Source organism: Macadamia integrifolia, chromosome 5, assembly GCF_013358625.1.
Source record: "Macadamia integrifolia cultivar HAES 741 chromosome 5, SCU_Mint_v3, whole genome shotgun sequence".
NCBI lineage: Eukaryota > Viridiplantae > Streptophyta > Magnoliopsida > Proteales > Proteaceae > Macadamia > Macadamia integrifolia.
Genome location: NC_056561.1, coordinates 25,834,558 through 25,850,731, shown reverse-complemented (window position 1 = coordinate 25,850,731; position 16,174 = coordinate 25,834,558). Strand labels below are relative to the sequence as shown.

The 16,174-nt window shown below is 36.6% G+C and overlaps 1 long non-coding RNA gene across 2 annotated transcripts; it reads left to right on the top strand.

Moving 5' to 3' along the window:
• Positions 1-4,232: 4,232 nt before the first annotated feature.
• Positions 4,233-15,358, top strand: LOC122078839. 2 transcript variants are annotated; one of them, XR_006140196.1, is made up of 4 exons: positions 4,233-4,698; positions 8,211-8,320; positions 8,589-10,406; positions 12,871-15,358. It is a non-coding gene; the product is annotated as an uncharacterized LOC122078839 (long non-coding RNA). The 2 variants fall into 2 exon arrangements; XR_006140195.1 differs by having other exon boundaries at positions 8,589-15,358.
• The last annotated feature ends 816 nt before the right edge of the window (positions 15,359-16,174 follow it).

Sequence of the window (16,174 nt, the reverse complement as noted above, 5' to 3'; positions counted from 1 at the left end):
CATGATTTTTAGAGACGGATTTTTTTTGTCTCTAAAAGCATAAAGCTTTTCTTAATTGCAACGGAAATTATATGTCTTTATAAGGTGGACATTATTCAAGACAGAAAAAATCTATCCCAAATGATAAAGTATTTAAAAAAAGCTTTTACTAATTGAGACGGAAGTAATCTGTCTCTATAATGAGGAAACTATTAAAGACAATAAAAATCTGACTCAAATGATAAACACCTTTCTTATTTGGGACAGCAGTTATCTGTCTCTATAAGGAGGAAATTATTAAGGACAGTAAAAATCTGTCTCATATGATAAACAAATTTTTTATTTGAGACGGTAGTTATCTGTCTCCAATGACATAGTTTTTTTAATAGTTTACGACGGTAAGTAACGGTGGCAAATAGTCCTTTAGTTATAGAGACAGAAATATTTGTCGCTAAGTTACCTGGGCAACATAATATTTGTGACAGATTTTTCCATCACTTTAGTTTCTATTTGCGACAGTTAGTTTCCTCCTCAAAATTTGTCGCAATTAACCGCTTAGAGACGGAAAAAAATTTTCGTCTCTTAAATTATGGGACGGCTGTTGTAACGATAGTTTTGGGACGGAAATTTATACTATCCCTAATAGGTATTAGCGACACTATTTTAGTATTTGGGACAGATAATTTCCGTCCCAAAAACCCTTTTTTCTTGTAGTGTTTATTCCAGATCTGGTTTTTAGTACTGGTAGTATCTCAAATCACCCAAGCTTTCAAGTTCAAGCATTGATTCAAGTAAGTAGGCTTCTTCAGTAGTCTTCTCTCCCCCCCTCTCATTCCCTTTTCTAACTACCCTTTCTTTTTAATTTAGGATTTTAATTTCAGTCATTACATTATTGCTATCCCTTTCCCTCAAGGTTCATGGTTAGTGTATGTGTTGGTTTTGCCCCTCCTAGCCATAGAACCATCAATTTATTGTTTTTATTTTAATTGTCTCCCTTTCCCTAAAGCCAAGTAGAGTAACCCTTGTAAGAGTGACTCTCTGGTCAAGTAGGGAAGCTCATATTATGATACATCCCTAGGGTTAAGTAGAGAAACCTACTTGTGAGTCCCTCTCTAGCTTTCTCCCATTTCTTTTACTTTATTTTTATTTTAGTATTTTATCCTTTATTTTTTTTTTAAATTTCGTGGGTTATTTATTTTCAGTTATTTATTTATTTAATTTTAATTGCGTGGCTTGCGCCTTTAAATTCTTAGATGACGAATGGTTAGGACGTTATTTTAGATACATATGTTTAGGACGGTAATTAGAATTAGATCACAACCATTAATCGGTTCACTTTCGCATTATTAAAAGAAATAAAAAAATAAAGTGGTTGTTCTCCCTGTGTTCGACCCATAGCTACACTGATCCGTACATTTACGGTTATATTTTAAATCCCAATAGTAGGGCTTTGTAAGGGGTTGGGGTGGGAGAATTATACATCCACGTCGACCGACAAGGGATTGCACAAATATTTTTGTTGTCTTTTGAAAACCTCACCCCTAATAACCAAACAACTTCAAAAGTCATGGGGTGGTATAGTTAATACAACTATCTCACTCCTTAAATCCCACCCCATGTAATTCCCCGCCAAACAAACGGGACCTCAATGAAGCATAAGACGAAAATTCAACCCTAGAAAACCACTCAAACACCTGGAGTGGGAAAATCAAATGCTTTAAAGAAAGAAAGTCCATTAAAATATTGTCATCCAAAGGAAAAATAATGATACGCATTAATTAAGCTCACAAAGATAGGTATTCTAGATTTTTAGGTGAACAATTCAAATTTCTTCAGCTAATGGGATGCAACGCTATCCATAGTATGGATGAGAGAGAGGGAGATAATGAGAGAGAACTTCATTATGCCGAATACGCTGGCCAAACTCCATCTCTACTCTCTCCACTGTCGTTCCCCTCTGCATCGATTCCCTCTCTCTTTTCTCTACTCGCAAATTAGAAACGCATAAATCCACTCTTCCCTTCCTCTTTTTCTTTCTCTCGTCTAACCCCTTCCTCTCCTTTCTTCCCGCTCTCGCTCGCTCTCTGCGTTGCAGAGAAGCAGAAATGCTGAATTTCGCTGGCCAAGAACCTCCATCTCTGCTTCTCCAAGTGTAGACGTCCGGTGGTAACAGAATCTTCTCGCACGCCACTCGTTGCGAGCGAACACAGCACAGAGACAGACAACGTCGATCCTGGTGATGAATTTCAACTCGTTGTATATGATCTCACCGCTGATTCAACTTCCAAATCAGTGAGTCGTTCCAGCGACAACTTCTCATCTTCAGAGTATTCCGAGGATCTACTAGAAACTACTATCCCTGATTTGACCGTCTTCGCTTCACAACGCTTCTTCTTCTCCTCCCCTGGTCGATCTAACTCCATCATTGAATAGCCAACGGAAGGCGCTCCTCCTCCAGAAGAAGAAGAAGAAACCGAGAAACTACTGAGCGGAGGGATTCCCATCTCCACGTTCTCGCCAGATCCTTAACACGGACTTCAGAACATTAATGTAAGAGATGGTTGAGGCATGCGAATTGCTTGACGTGAGGTCTGATTGGGATTACCTTCACGAATCACTCTGGTGCTATCTCCCTCTCAACCTTAACCACACCCACAAGTTCATCACCGGCGCTTTTGCTGATCTCCTCCTTAGTCTCATGACGACGTCTACGAAATCGAATTGTAGCAGCAATTCTTCTGGCTCCGGTGTGAAATAACTATAACTTTCTTTTGATGAAAAGTAATAACCATAATTAGTAACAATATAAGATGCAAATATGGTGTGCAAGACCAAAAAGTAACAACCATAATTAGTAATAATATAAGATGCAAATATAACTTTTATAGATGGGAACATAAACAATTTTACCTTATTAGATAGATTCACCTCTATTGATTTCTATAGATAAGTAGAGAATGGTAGACTATAGAAAATCAAAAGATTTACATTTTATGATATAAAAGAAAAATGTATTTACTTATTTGACCTTTTAAAAAACTCTATTCATAGATTTATTTAGTATAAAGATTTGTTGATGATGGTATTTTTGTCAAGTAAAAGATTAACGACAAAACATAAGTACGTGCACTTAATAATAGTATGAAGTATGATATGATATATGCTAGGATAGTAATGATGTGTGTTCCACTGAACTAGGAGATTAATTATCGGGCAAGGCTACAAATATTTCGGGGATTTAATGAACTAGGAGATTGGGTTATTGCGGAGATTTTTTTTTTTTTTTGTAAAAATAATGGGCAAGAGATTGATGTTTGGTCTTGGTCACGTTGTCCCTGCACCATTGCAAGGCAATAAGAGTACATGCAAAGGCATCAACGTCAATGGGATTATTTGATTTCACAAAGGGTCTGGTGCAACGGCCAAGCATCTTTTGTTTTCCATGAACTGATATATGATCAAATCATGAGAAAATTTTAACAAAAAAAAATATTAGGAACATTCGATCACACTTCAATTAGGGGTGAAACAAGGTTGGGTTTCTTAAAATCCTAGCCTAACCCTAGGTCTCCAAACTCAACCCAAGCCCAACCCAACCTTGTCACGCCCATGTCCAAGCCCAACCCTGCCATGCCCATGAACCCGACCTTGCTCTAATTGACCCTAATTGGGTCGAGTTGGGCTGGATTGACCCTGATTTTTGCCAAGATCGGGCTAACATTGTTTTAACCATTTGTGTCCTAGCATTAGAAAGAAAAAAATCTTTAAAAAAGCACTAATAAATCAAATGATCAATACACAATCAAAATTATGAAGTGCAACACAATAATAAATGTTTAGGACACCTAACAATAAGAATCAGTGATCTAGATTTTGTTATTCTAAATAGAAGGATAAGATGATAATCTTAAATTATATTATATTAATCATGGTTAAAATTAGGGTTGGGGTGGGCCAGGCCAGGCTGAGCTTAGGCCTCAACCTAGGCTCAATCCAACCCTAACCTAGGGTTAGTGTTTTTTAACCCTAACCCATCATTTCAGGTCAGAAATCTTATCCCAAGCCTTGTTCACACTCGAGAGTCAAGACGGGCCAGAACAAGTTTAGGCCGTCATGATCAAACTTAAACCCCTAATTCCAATCATGTGATCAAGGATCAAATGAATGGTTCAAGGAACGTGACTATCAATCGGCTAAAAAAAAAAAAAAAAAGAGAACAGAAGACTCTCAGTAGTGCGTAGCCTTTCACGCTGTGTTTGGATGTTTAAAAAAAAAAAACCCCAAATCAAACGGTACAGATTCTTGTACGATTTTCTAACCGGTTGGTATCGATATATCCGAAAATTGTATGGTCTTCTCCCATTTTAAATTTTATAGCCGTTTGATTATCTCCCATTTTAAATTTTGTAGCCGTTAGGTAATCATATTGCGAGTAAGATTTACAACTGAAGATTTGAAATTTGAAATTTGAACTCTCACGTTTTTTTTCTCGCACGACCTCAAGAGTCAAGATAATATGTCTCCCAGCAAAGGAAACTTTCGTTCAACGGACCTCGTAAATGGAACGGAGAAGAAGGAGAGGGCAGGGGGAGAAAAGGGAGTGGCAGAGGGAAAAAGCAGGGAGGGTCGTGGGAGAGAGAAAGAGAGAGAGAGGAAATCAACGATTACTGGTTTGGAGACGACGACGGTGGCGTAACCACGGCAGCGGCGGATTTACAGGTTTGATACTTGCTTCCTCATTCACGTATTATCCTCTTCCCCAAGCTAGGGTTTGATACTTGCTTCCTCATCAGCGTCTTATCCTCTTCTGATTCATTATATTTGGAGTTCTTTAATGTTGTTATCGATTTGTACTTTGTTACGCAGGTGAAATCTCTTGTTCTTTCTTTTTTTGCGAACTGCCCAAGGGGACTTTACTTGCACACACTAGAGGGGAAAGGGGCGTGGGGAATGATAGGAAAGGTGGGGGACACATGTGACATTAGTTGATCCTTAGATCATCCACACTCCTGGCGCCTGCTCAAGGGGACTGTGCATAGGCACTTGCCATTATGTAAATTCACCTAAAGCCCCACTTGGTCTTCCTTTTTTTCAATGAGTTGATACTAGGGGTTGCTTCTGCAGCTCTGTTCAGAAGCTAAAATGATGTACAGTCTGGGAGTAGATCAAATGCTGATTCTAATTCAGGAAATTAGAGGTCAGATTTGGGAATTTCAATAAAATGTTTGCGGCACAATTGAAGGCGCATAATTAAAATTTAATTTATGGAAATTCCTTTTTAGGTACAGCCTCACGATGGAGAATGTCTGCCCAGGCCCATAGCTTTTCCTACAATTCTCAACACACCATTTTAGATGTTTTAATAGAATTCAGGAAACTCAATACAGTCGAGAAAAGTCACTAACCCTTTAAGAAATTAAAATTCATACATTCATGCAGAGCTCGATTGATTTTTCTTACTCCTGAGTTTCCCACAGAACCAACTTGAAAAATAAAACTAACTGGGTCAACTAGAACAAATTATTTCACAGCCATTTTGAAACAATGGAGCAGGTGGACAAAGTATTAGCATTCTCTCAAGGAAATTCCATATTTACAGAGAGCAGCATCTCAAAGGTGCAAATGAAATCTTTGACATAATACATTCTGCTGTTATATAGACCTTTACGAACAAGTAGGAATTTCCAAAATTTTCTTCAGAGAGGAGGAATTTTCCATTAGATTAGTGATAGATACCTAACATGAAGGCCATTAATGGGGGCCTTTTGCATTGAGTAATCCTGGTCACAAACAATAATTGTAAGGTGCAACAACTTTCAGTCCAAATAACTGTCACTCAAGACAACAGCCATCAACTATGGATTCTTCCTCTCCTCCTGATCCCCCAACCTTCTCCTGCTCCTCTTTTTTCAACTCCACGGAGAGTAGCAGTAAAGTTTGGTGTGGCTGCACTGGCAACAAGATTTCTATGATGTGGCTGAAATGGCAACAACATTTCTATGGACTGACTAACTTAAGGATCGAAATAGGTCAACTTTTGCTTCCTAAAAGTGGGCTCTCATCATAAATGAAATCATATAGGAGGAAAGATCTAGGCCAAGTTGCTCGAGGTGGGTGCTATCATATTGGTTTTTTTCTATATTCTAGTTATGTTTCTATATTCCAGGTGTCTTTTCCATATCCAGTTTTGTTTAGTTGACTAGGTTTGGGTGACTCTGTACACAAGGCATACATACTATCTGCCTTGGGCATTAACGCTTACCCTTGTTGCCTAGGAAACACTTGGAAAACTAACTTGCTTACTCCAATCCATATATTTCCTAGGAACAAGTGCATGAATTGTGTATGTAATTATGTCCATTGGAAAATTTATAAAGTAGATATTTAAATGGATGTCAATGGGATTTGGATGCCATAAACTTGTGTAACAAGGACAAACTTATTTTATTGGCCATATCTCCATGTGTCAGACATTGACATGTATGTTGGCACTGCTGAAAACTTATTGAAGTTTTTCTTTAAGACAAAGATTCACATGAAAGGCAGAAAAATACTTCACGTGAAAGACAGAAAATTTTCGAATTGTCAATTTTGTGCTTTTGCTCACATTTATGGACAGCCTTAAGGGTGAACATTTGACTTGGTTGAATTAAATTGTATTTTTATCATGGTTTTGAAGGCCTGACTGGCCACTTAACTGTCAAAATGGCAAGTTTTGGCAAAACTGGTCCAACCCTTATTTTTCTCCAGCAAGCCAAAAGCATAAAAAAATTTTGTGCTTTAAATACTTGGTTTTGACCTCTTTCTGAAACCTATCCAGTTTTTTCCACATATTGTTGTTGGGCTAGGTTCAAATTTGATTTTGTTTTGTATCAGAATGTGATGTTATCTTGATTTTCTTTAAGAAGGAAAATATTCTGAGAAAGGAAGGAAAGTAAAGATTTCCTGTATAAAAGGGCATACTTCATATTGCATAAGGTGGAAACCATATTATAGTCATACATAGGTGAAATGCTTGCAGGAAACAGATTTGGTTATAATATTTTGGAAGCTACATTATTCTTTCATTGTTGGCATCCCAAAATTCAAATTTTCCTATTAACTCCTTTGGTATTTCTTTCAAAGTCTATCTATTGCATGCATTTGGTTGTGCTATGAATGAAAGTTTGTTTTGTAATCCCAGAACCAGATCATATCATTAGTAGATAATTGTGAAATTCACAATTCATTTTGGAGAGACTTGCATCCTAATTTCATCTTATGTGTGCTATTGTTTTTGGTTTTTTTTTGTTTCTGAAAGATGGGAAGAACCAGGGTAAAGATAAGAGTGATTTGGGTAATCCAGAGATAGGTGGAAATTCCTGTAGAAAAATAAAGAAAGAGCGCAAAATTGAAGGAAAAAAATACAGAACACGTGAAAACCAATGAAAAGATTCCTGGTCCTCACCTGGCAAAACCTTCTTTTCCTGCCAAGAAAAGGGTACAAGTGCCACATTATCCTCTGTATGAGACCCCAACTAGGCCCAAAAGATCAGATGCAGGATTTGGTAAATCTGTTGAAGAGCCACTGGACAGTTCAGTCCTACCAAACAAGAAATCTATTTTTATAGAAGCAGGAGAGCCCATATTGTCTCCTTTCTTCTGGCTAAGGGAAAGAAATCATGAGCATGATGACACATAAAGTTTTGCAGTCAGCACACTGAGGGTGATATTGTCATGGATACACCACAAAAGGCTCCTTGTTTTAGCAATTTAAAGGTTTCAGATGATGACACTGCCACTACAATGACAGTCAATGTAAATATTCAATTACAATCACAAACTCATGGATGTCTCAAAGTCGAACTCATCCATAGAGCTGGTTTAGTAGTTGGGTCAAATTCAGCATTTGGTGTAGTTGTTTAATCAGATGCACTAACTAAGAAGTTCAGTTGCTTGTAGAGTGACACATCTCATAATGGGATAACCTCCCTCTACTAACTTGCATAGGATAAAAATGTTACAAGCTGACCCCTAGGCTTTCTGATTTATTTAAGAACTCTCTACTATCTTCAACATTCTGTAAACTGCATTTGTGTCAATCCATAACATTCCCTACCCATTTCAACATATTCTGTATATCGTGTTCATCTGAACATGAAGTTGCTTTTACACGCTTCGATCAGGGTAAAAGTTATCCCGAAATTTTCCCCTTTTTTAGTCTTGCATATGATTTTTTTAACTTTTTGAAGGGAGAAGTGCACAATGTATTCAAGGGCATAGATGCCTTGACAGTGAGATGTTTGAATGGACACAAAGATGTTGCTCACCTGAACTTTGTTGAACACCAATTAAGAAACAGGTAATGCATTTGATTATGCGAATTCAACGATATTTTTTTAATGACTATGTCAAATATGCCACCTAGAACTCTATGGTTAATCTCATTTTGTCCCCCTTTTAAATTAGCTCTGCTCTATTTATTTGATAATTAATGATGTGCAGGAAGTAAATGCAGATGAACTTTGTGTTATTCACATGAAAGACAAAAAAAAATCTGAATTGTCAATTTTGTGCTTATGGTCACATTTACGGGCTCATTCTTTTTCATGGTGATGTGGTTTCTGCAGCTGCAGTGTTGGATGTGCTGCATCATTTTCATTATGCAACAGGGCGGCAAGCAAATGTCTCAAATTTGACTTGGTTGAATTGAGTTGCATATTTATCATAGTTTTGAACGCCAGATGGCCACTGAACTGTCAAAATGGCAAGTTTTGGAGAAATCGGTCCAACCCTTTTATTTTTATCCAGCAAGCCAAAAGCTTGAAAAAGTTGGTGGTTTAAATAGTTGGTTTGGACCTCTTTCTGAAATCTATCAAGTTTTTTCCACATATTGTTGGGCTATAGGATCAAAATTGATTTTGTTTTGGATCAGAATGTGATGTTATCTTGTTCAGATCGGAATGTGATGTTATCTTGTTAATGTTCCAACTGGTTCAATTGGCTGGTCTATTTCTAAAGCTGCAACATTAATTGAGTCAGGTTATTTTTCTAGGTTAGGAATTAAAACTGCCTCAATGTGGTCTACCTTATGAGAGTATTTTGAGAAATTTTATTTTAGGGGTGGGGGAATGGTTTTAGCAACAATTTCCAGAGTTGTTATTCAACTTCATTTCAAAATGTATAGTCTCTTCAAAATTTAATTACAGGGCACCGAATGTGTATTTTGAAGATGATGATACTGCTGTCAAACTTGAAATTGAATTAGCAAGAAGTAGAAGGACTACATACAGTTGTTGTGGGATCAAAGGTGCTGCTCTTGGGTGTTATGAGCTTTTGCAAAGTTAGTTCCACAATGTCGATGGGATGACGTAAGTTCAGTTTGTTTGATTAACTACAGACTTATATTTATTTTAAAAAATGGTATTGTATTGATACTTGTAGGTCAGTAAGGATTGAAAGGTGCATATTTCCTTCAAGAGGAGAACTTTGTGATTCTATGCCCTCTTCTTCATACTTCTAAATTGCCTTGTGAAACTTTTGGACCTCAAGAGAAAAGTAGAAAGAGGTTTATTCCAAAAGGGTTGTGCTTGGATATTCTCATTGTATGGTCAGTAAGGATTGAAAGGTGCATATTTCCTTCAAGAGGAGAACTTTGTGATTCTATGCCCTCTTCTTCATACTTCTAAATTGCCTTGTGAAACTTTTGGACCTCAAGAGAAAAGTAGAAAGAGGACTATTCCAAAAGGGTTGTGCTTGGATATTCTCATTGTATTTTTTTTCTATATTTGTTTTTCCAGGAATAATCTTGAAGGATGCCTGAAATTAAGTATTAGCTTACAGGATGTTATCTGATTGAAATGTACAGAGAATCCCATGCCTGTAAAACCAAAGTACCAGTTAAACATGGCTTAATGGTTAGCCAGCAATGAAAGCATTCTGGATCTTCTAACAAATGTATTCTTTGTTGCTCAACCCTTGTTGTTGCAGAGAAGATAATTCAAAATAAATTGAGTAGACCTTGGTTGGGACACTGACAAATCCTTAAGAAAAATATTAACAATTAGAACCACAGGAAACTGTCTCTGAGTTTGAAAAATTGGCTGGTATTTCGGTGGCTAAGACCTGGTGTTCCAGCATCACCCATGTCATTGCATCTGCAGATGAGAATGGAGCTTGCAGGATAACTTTAAAAATTTTGATTGGTGTCTTGTAGGGAAAATGGATAATGGAGATAGTCAGTAAGCAGCATTGTTTCTGTACACAGATTTGTCATATTTTACCATTCTATTTATATGTTTCGAAAGAGTTATTCTGATATAGTTCATATAACTGATTTTTTGTATGCAGAATTAAGGCTTGCACGGACACCTTGGGACCTGTTAACAAGGTTCAATATAAAATCAGTGTGGATATCCGTGGAATCAGGGATGGCCTCAGTCAGGAAGGTATGTATCTTCTTGTAGAGAAATTACTGTTACAGGCCTGTTGGGCTAGAATTTAGTTATTTTGATTGCAATTACTGCTGCAAAAAACAACTTTCAAGCTTTAAAAAACCAAAAATTGGCTGGTGGATGACAGTATTTTTGTCTGTAAGGCCTTTGCTGAGATCTTTAAGATTTTGACATGGGAGTCCTGAATTTCATTAATTGAATCTTCAGATTATTAGAAGTTACGGAACAACCTTAGAAATATTTTTTTCTACTGTTCCTACTTTCTACATAGGACGTTTCAGATATCAAAGAAACATTTTTGAAAAATAGAGGACAAGAAAAAAATATAAAAATATTAACCATGAAAAGGGTTGGAGAAAGAAAACATTGCTATGGTTAATTAGAGCTGATTATTTCTGCCTTTTTGTGCCCTGTTCTTTTAAATGGTAAGGTATTACACGTAAGGTATTATATTACTTGGGCTTAGGTGAATTTACATTATGGCAGATAAGGCTAGTAATGCAATTTCACTGTACCTTATGCAGTCAGTACATACTGGAGAGTTTGTATATGTTCTGAATATTAACCTTCTAACTTCTTATTATGTGGCTAAAGAAGATGAATGTCAAGTGGAAATTATTGTTGAATACTTGCCAAAGGAGACTCAGGTAGGTCTGCTTGTCGGCATACTTCTATTCTAAATTATCAGTTTACTAGTTTCTTGGTTTCTGGCAGATCATGGTTTATTATGTATAAACAATGATATTCTTCCACTAAGTTCTAAAATCCACTAAGTTCTAAAAGTTTTAACTATCTTCTGTCCTGCTGGGAAGGATCATTTTCTTTGACTGTCTCTAAATTTATGTACAAGCCATGAAAGTTTGCACAAAACTAACTGAAAATAGAGCGTCTTGGATGGATGGAAACTAATGCACTCCATCAGTCACCATTGCAGCTGCTGAGACTCTTGAATTATGTGTGACAGAATTCCTTAAAGAGCAGGTTTTAACAAAGTTGTCTATAAAGATTTCCATTATATGCTTGTTTTGAACTCCGTGTCTTGCAATAGATTTATATCATCTTTCATTTGCAACAGATCAGTTCTTACTTCACATTAAAGCTTCTTAGGATTTTTTGGTACATCATGCTCGATGTCAGGGGAGGACTTAACAAATCTGAGAATGATGATACATCTCACGGATCCCTCATAAGGCGGATGTAGAGTTGGAGTTCATTAAGCATGTCTGCACTGTTCTTGCTCTGGTTCTAAAATACTAAAGGGGGATGCAGCATTGGGGTTCATTAAGCATGTCTATGTTGTTCTTGCATTAGAGTTCATTAAGCATGCCTGTTCTTTGCCCAATCTATGGTTGTAGAGAAATAAATGGGTTTGCAGACTGTTTTAAAAGTGATAAGTTAAGAAAGAACATGAAAGGGATGGAAGTTAAGCAGTTAGGACAGAGAAAAAGAGAAGTGCGAGGGAGATATGTTGGTCTATTACTAATCACCTATTTGAGTTCAGTATTTTTAGTATCTCTCTCTCTCTCTCTGACACACACACACATAGTCACACATCCCTGAAGTCACAAAAACCCAAAACAATTCTACAGTCTCGGCAAATCATAGCATATGCCTTAGTTATGTTTCTTTCCCTACCACACACCCCTTTTATATTTCTATGAGCCTGCAGGAAGAGCTACTCAAACGGTGGTTTGTTTATGTGCAAGAGGTGAAACTTGGTATTTATGTCACATACGGTGGTGATTTCTTTTACTGGCTCTTCTTGGAAGCTAGAACAGTTTATAATGGAATTATAATGAGCGATGCATATGTTGCAGTTAACTTTTTATTTGCCTCAAATTGTATAGCAGAGAGGTGTTCTTCTTACTGGTGTTTTCTTTGAGGTTCTCTGATCTTCTAGAGCTGTGTGGAGTTGCAAATCTTTCTTTTCATATTGTTTATAAATCTTTTTGATTGATAAAAATGTTTTCTAATATGTGGTAAGAAAATTCATTTTTCTTTTCATTTTTAATTTGTGTAGGTTTTGAATATGTCACATTTTGGCTTGTTTATTTCACATAGTCCAGGGGGGTTCTCTTCTGATCGGAAGAGGATGCCCTTGCCTAGAAATATAGCATGACTAATTTTATTTATTATTTCTAGTCAGCTACCTTTATTAAGTCGTAATCCACATTTATGTTTCCTAACATAACATAGCATGACCAATTTTCTAATATCTCGTGATATATGTGACTTAGTGATATTTGTCTTGGTCAATTTTTTGATGATGTTGTGGATCATTGGGGTTGCTGGCACTGGTAACAAATCAGCAATGTGCTATAGTATTAATCAAAGTGTTAGATAGAAATATTCATACAGTTAGCTTTGTAATTCCGTATTATGAATTTGTGATTATTACTTGAATTGTTTGACCCTTAAATCTTAATGAACTATTCAAGAATGTCACATTTGTTTTTAGTTTGTAGGGGAGGACATAGAAAATTTGAAGTATACACCTGAACCAGATTATGAAGGCTATTCAAAGTGAAAAATGTGAAAATGAGGTAATGGGATTCATTAATTGGTTGATTGATATCTGTTCAAATAACATTAGGTTTCCCATTGTGTATATATATATTATTATCATATCTTACCCTATTATATTTCTATGAGCTTGCCTGAACAACTCCTTAGACAGTGGTTTGTTCATGTGCAAAGGTGAAACCTTGTATATATGTCACATACAACATTGATTTCTTTGACTAGCGATTCTTAGTTACAAGCTATTACTTCATTCAACATTAGTAATATTTCACTACCTACCACCCTACCACATGCACCCAACAAAAAATAATATGAAAAGTAAACATCCTGTGCATGGGTTTATTTTGGGTTGCTTCATGAAACTCAAATTAAATGATATAAGCTCATCTCATCATTGTAATAATCTGGACTCCTGATTGCTTACATCCTGCTGATTTGCTTCTATTTGGTTAAATCATATGGTAGGCTGATACCTCATTATGTCTTTTCGTTTCCTGCTTCTTTCTAGGAGATATTTGTGAGTATACCTACTAGTAAAGATTAATTAATCAGTTGATGTTGCAACTGTCTACTTGCAAAATTATGGGAACAGTTTTCAATTTGATTAATTAGTTTTCACTGGCCCCTCTCAGACCTTGCAGTAGCAGGAGACTCGTGCACTTGGTTGCCCTTTTTTTTTATTATTATTATTATCAATTTGTTGCAACATCAAGATTAATTAACCTGTTGATGTTGCAACTGTCTACAACTATTAGTTGCCTTTTGCTTCCTCAAAAAAGTAGTTACTTTATTTTTGGTCTTGATTCCACATCTGCCCTTTTGTGCTTGAGTTCCGCCACTTGGAGATCCCATCCCTTTGATATCATATGTAGGATTCTTATTTCCACTCTTTTGTATGCGAATGGCATCATCCTCCATCTCTTTAACATATGTCTCTATGGTGTCCAAGGCATTGAGGGCCAAGAGTTGTGCTTTTTGTAAAGTGCATGCCTGTGTTACTTTCCTTTATCTGGCTGTATGCTGAACCTGTAAAGGTGGTGGGATTAGATTCCAAAAGCAAATCAATTAGCATCTTTTGGGGGACGGTTGGGATCCCTGATGTATATGGGCTGTTGAACCTGATTAATGTACTGACCACAATATCCAGATTACCTGCTCTTACCTGGTCCTAGTTAAAGGCTCTTCTTTCCCCAAAAACCGCTGCTTCATTGATGATAGGACTAGCCTTAAGAATTTGATAATATGTTCTTTGGCAAGATTTGAGTTTAAATTCTGTTATAAATCAATGACACTGTTATTAATCTAAAAGTTTGACTCGTTATAAATTGACTATTATTTATCATATGTAACTCACATGGTCCTTAAACCACACTTTTCTTAAAAGGTAAAAAAATAAACAAGAAATTTAGTCCCCCCCCCCGCCCCCTTTCTCCTTTTTTTTTTTGGACATATTCACAGACCACTTACTTATTGGTTACTAATGCTTTTGAGTGTCAAAAGAATGGGGTTTTCATACAACTTTGTTTCTCTCATCTTGTATCTGGTATTTCTGTTAAAACATGCCATTTTCTATCAATCATGTTGATGAACTTACCACTTCTTAACTGCATGTAAGCTTCGCCTAGCCTTCAACACTAAAGTCTTTTCCTAGTCTTGAATTAGGCTGCCTACATGTTGTTATAAGGAGAGTGGTGGAGCTCTGCTTTAGTGGTAGTCTTTTTGGATTTATCATCTGTACTTTGTTATGCAGGTGAAGGCTCTTATTCATATTCAGTTTCTTTGTCAGTAGCCAGTTGTGTAGGCGTATACTCAATTATTTTATAATTTTTGTTGCATCAGGATGGGTCTACTTTCAATTCTAAGTAAAAGTGTCCATATTTCTAAGTTGCCAAGAAGATATATTTCAATACAGGGGTTATAAAAACAAAACCAGAAAACTGATGTAAAGGTAGGAAAATGAGAAGCAAGAAATCAGTCTCACTTACAATGGACTGTTAGTCAGGTTTTTTATTTTTTTTTCTCTTCCCATTTGTTAGTTAAATTCATTTTCCAGCAAACCCAAAGCGTACTTGTTAATATTGCAGGAAAATATAGAAATAGTTGTTGAGGCAAATCTGAGGTGACAATATGATGGACAGATTGCTGATATTGAAATTATGGAGAAAAAGGATCTTGATCTTTTAAGTTGTTCCTTCTTCAACCTCATGAGAAAGATTTCTCCTTTGGAGATCTACTTAATAATTTGCATCATTGAAGTAGAGGTTTACTAATCGTCCACTTTTCATCATTGAATTTTGGTTCAGTAATCATCATTGTTTCATTCTTATTCCCTGTGAGGTATATTTTTTTATTTCTGTTTTATATTTGTATGCACAGTCATTTGGGAAATGATTATCGCTATAGAATATTGATTGCTTGTGGAATAGGTGGTGGCAATCCCTTACATGTGTTCTTCAGTGCTGAAGCAAGACGGTCTTTCAGCCCCAGATGTGTCTAGGCGTAAACACACACAAATGGGTAGTTTTCTTGCTTCCCATATTTAATTGGTATGGTTTCTGTTTGGAGTTACAGAGCATATGGATGAAATGTTTTCTACTCCATGAGCTTGCCCGGAATTTGTGCATGTTTGCAACCATACTGTAATTTAAGGCTAGGTCGCAACAATCTAACCCTAGGAAATATCAATGTGTCACAAGAAAACAATAAGAAAATACTCCACACAAAGGTATAACAAACCAAAATAATTTTCCCTAGAGGTTAGGTTAGAAATTAGGATACATTTATGAACAATATGGTAATAATCATAACTCAAATAATTAACCACAATTGGGGCTCAAATCCTAGTTGAATCTATCGGACTTGATATGGCGGCATAATTTCTTGCCAAAAAGCCAAGGGCCACCTTTAAGGGCTCTGTTATTGTCACCTTCATTCAAGAAGTTGAAAATAAAAATGCCATGTCATGGGAGCGTCGAAAGCATGCCTGAGGTTCTTTATTGCCAAGAGATAAAGGATTTCACTATAGGGAAGGGAGGTCTGCTCCCTTGAAAGTGCCCGACGAGGCAGTTTTTCCATTTAGCAATCTCTGATTCTAGCAAACCCAAAGGGCATAAGCCCACCAGCAACTCATTGATGAGACGAGGGTGAGGGAAGAAGGGCAGGTGAAAGCCATCTCGAGAAGGATGGGAATGAGGAGAGACAATAGATTTGTAGGTTTTAGTAAGGGAGGAAGAGGTGGT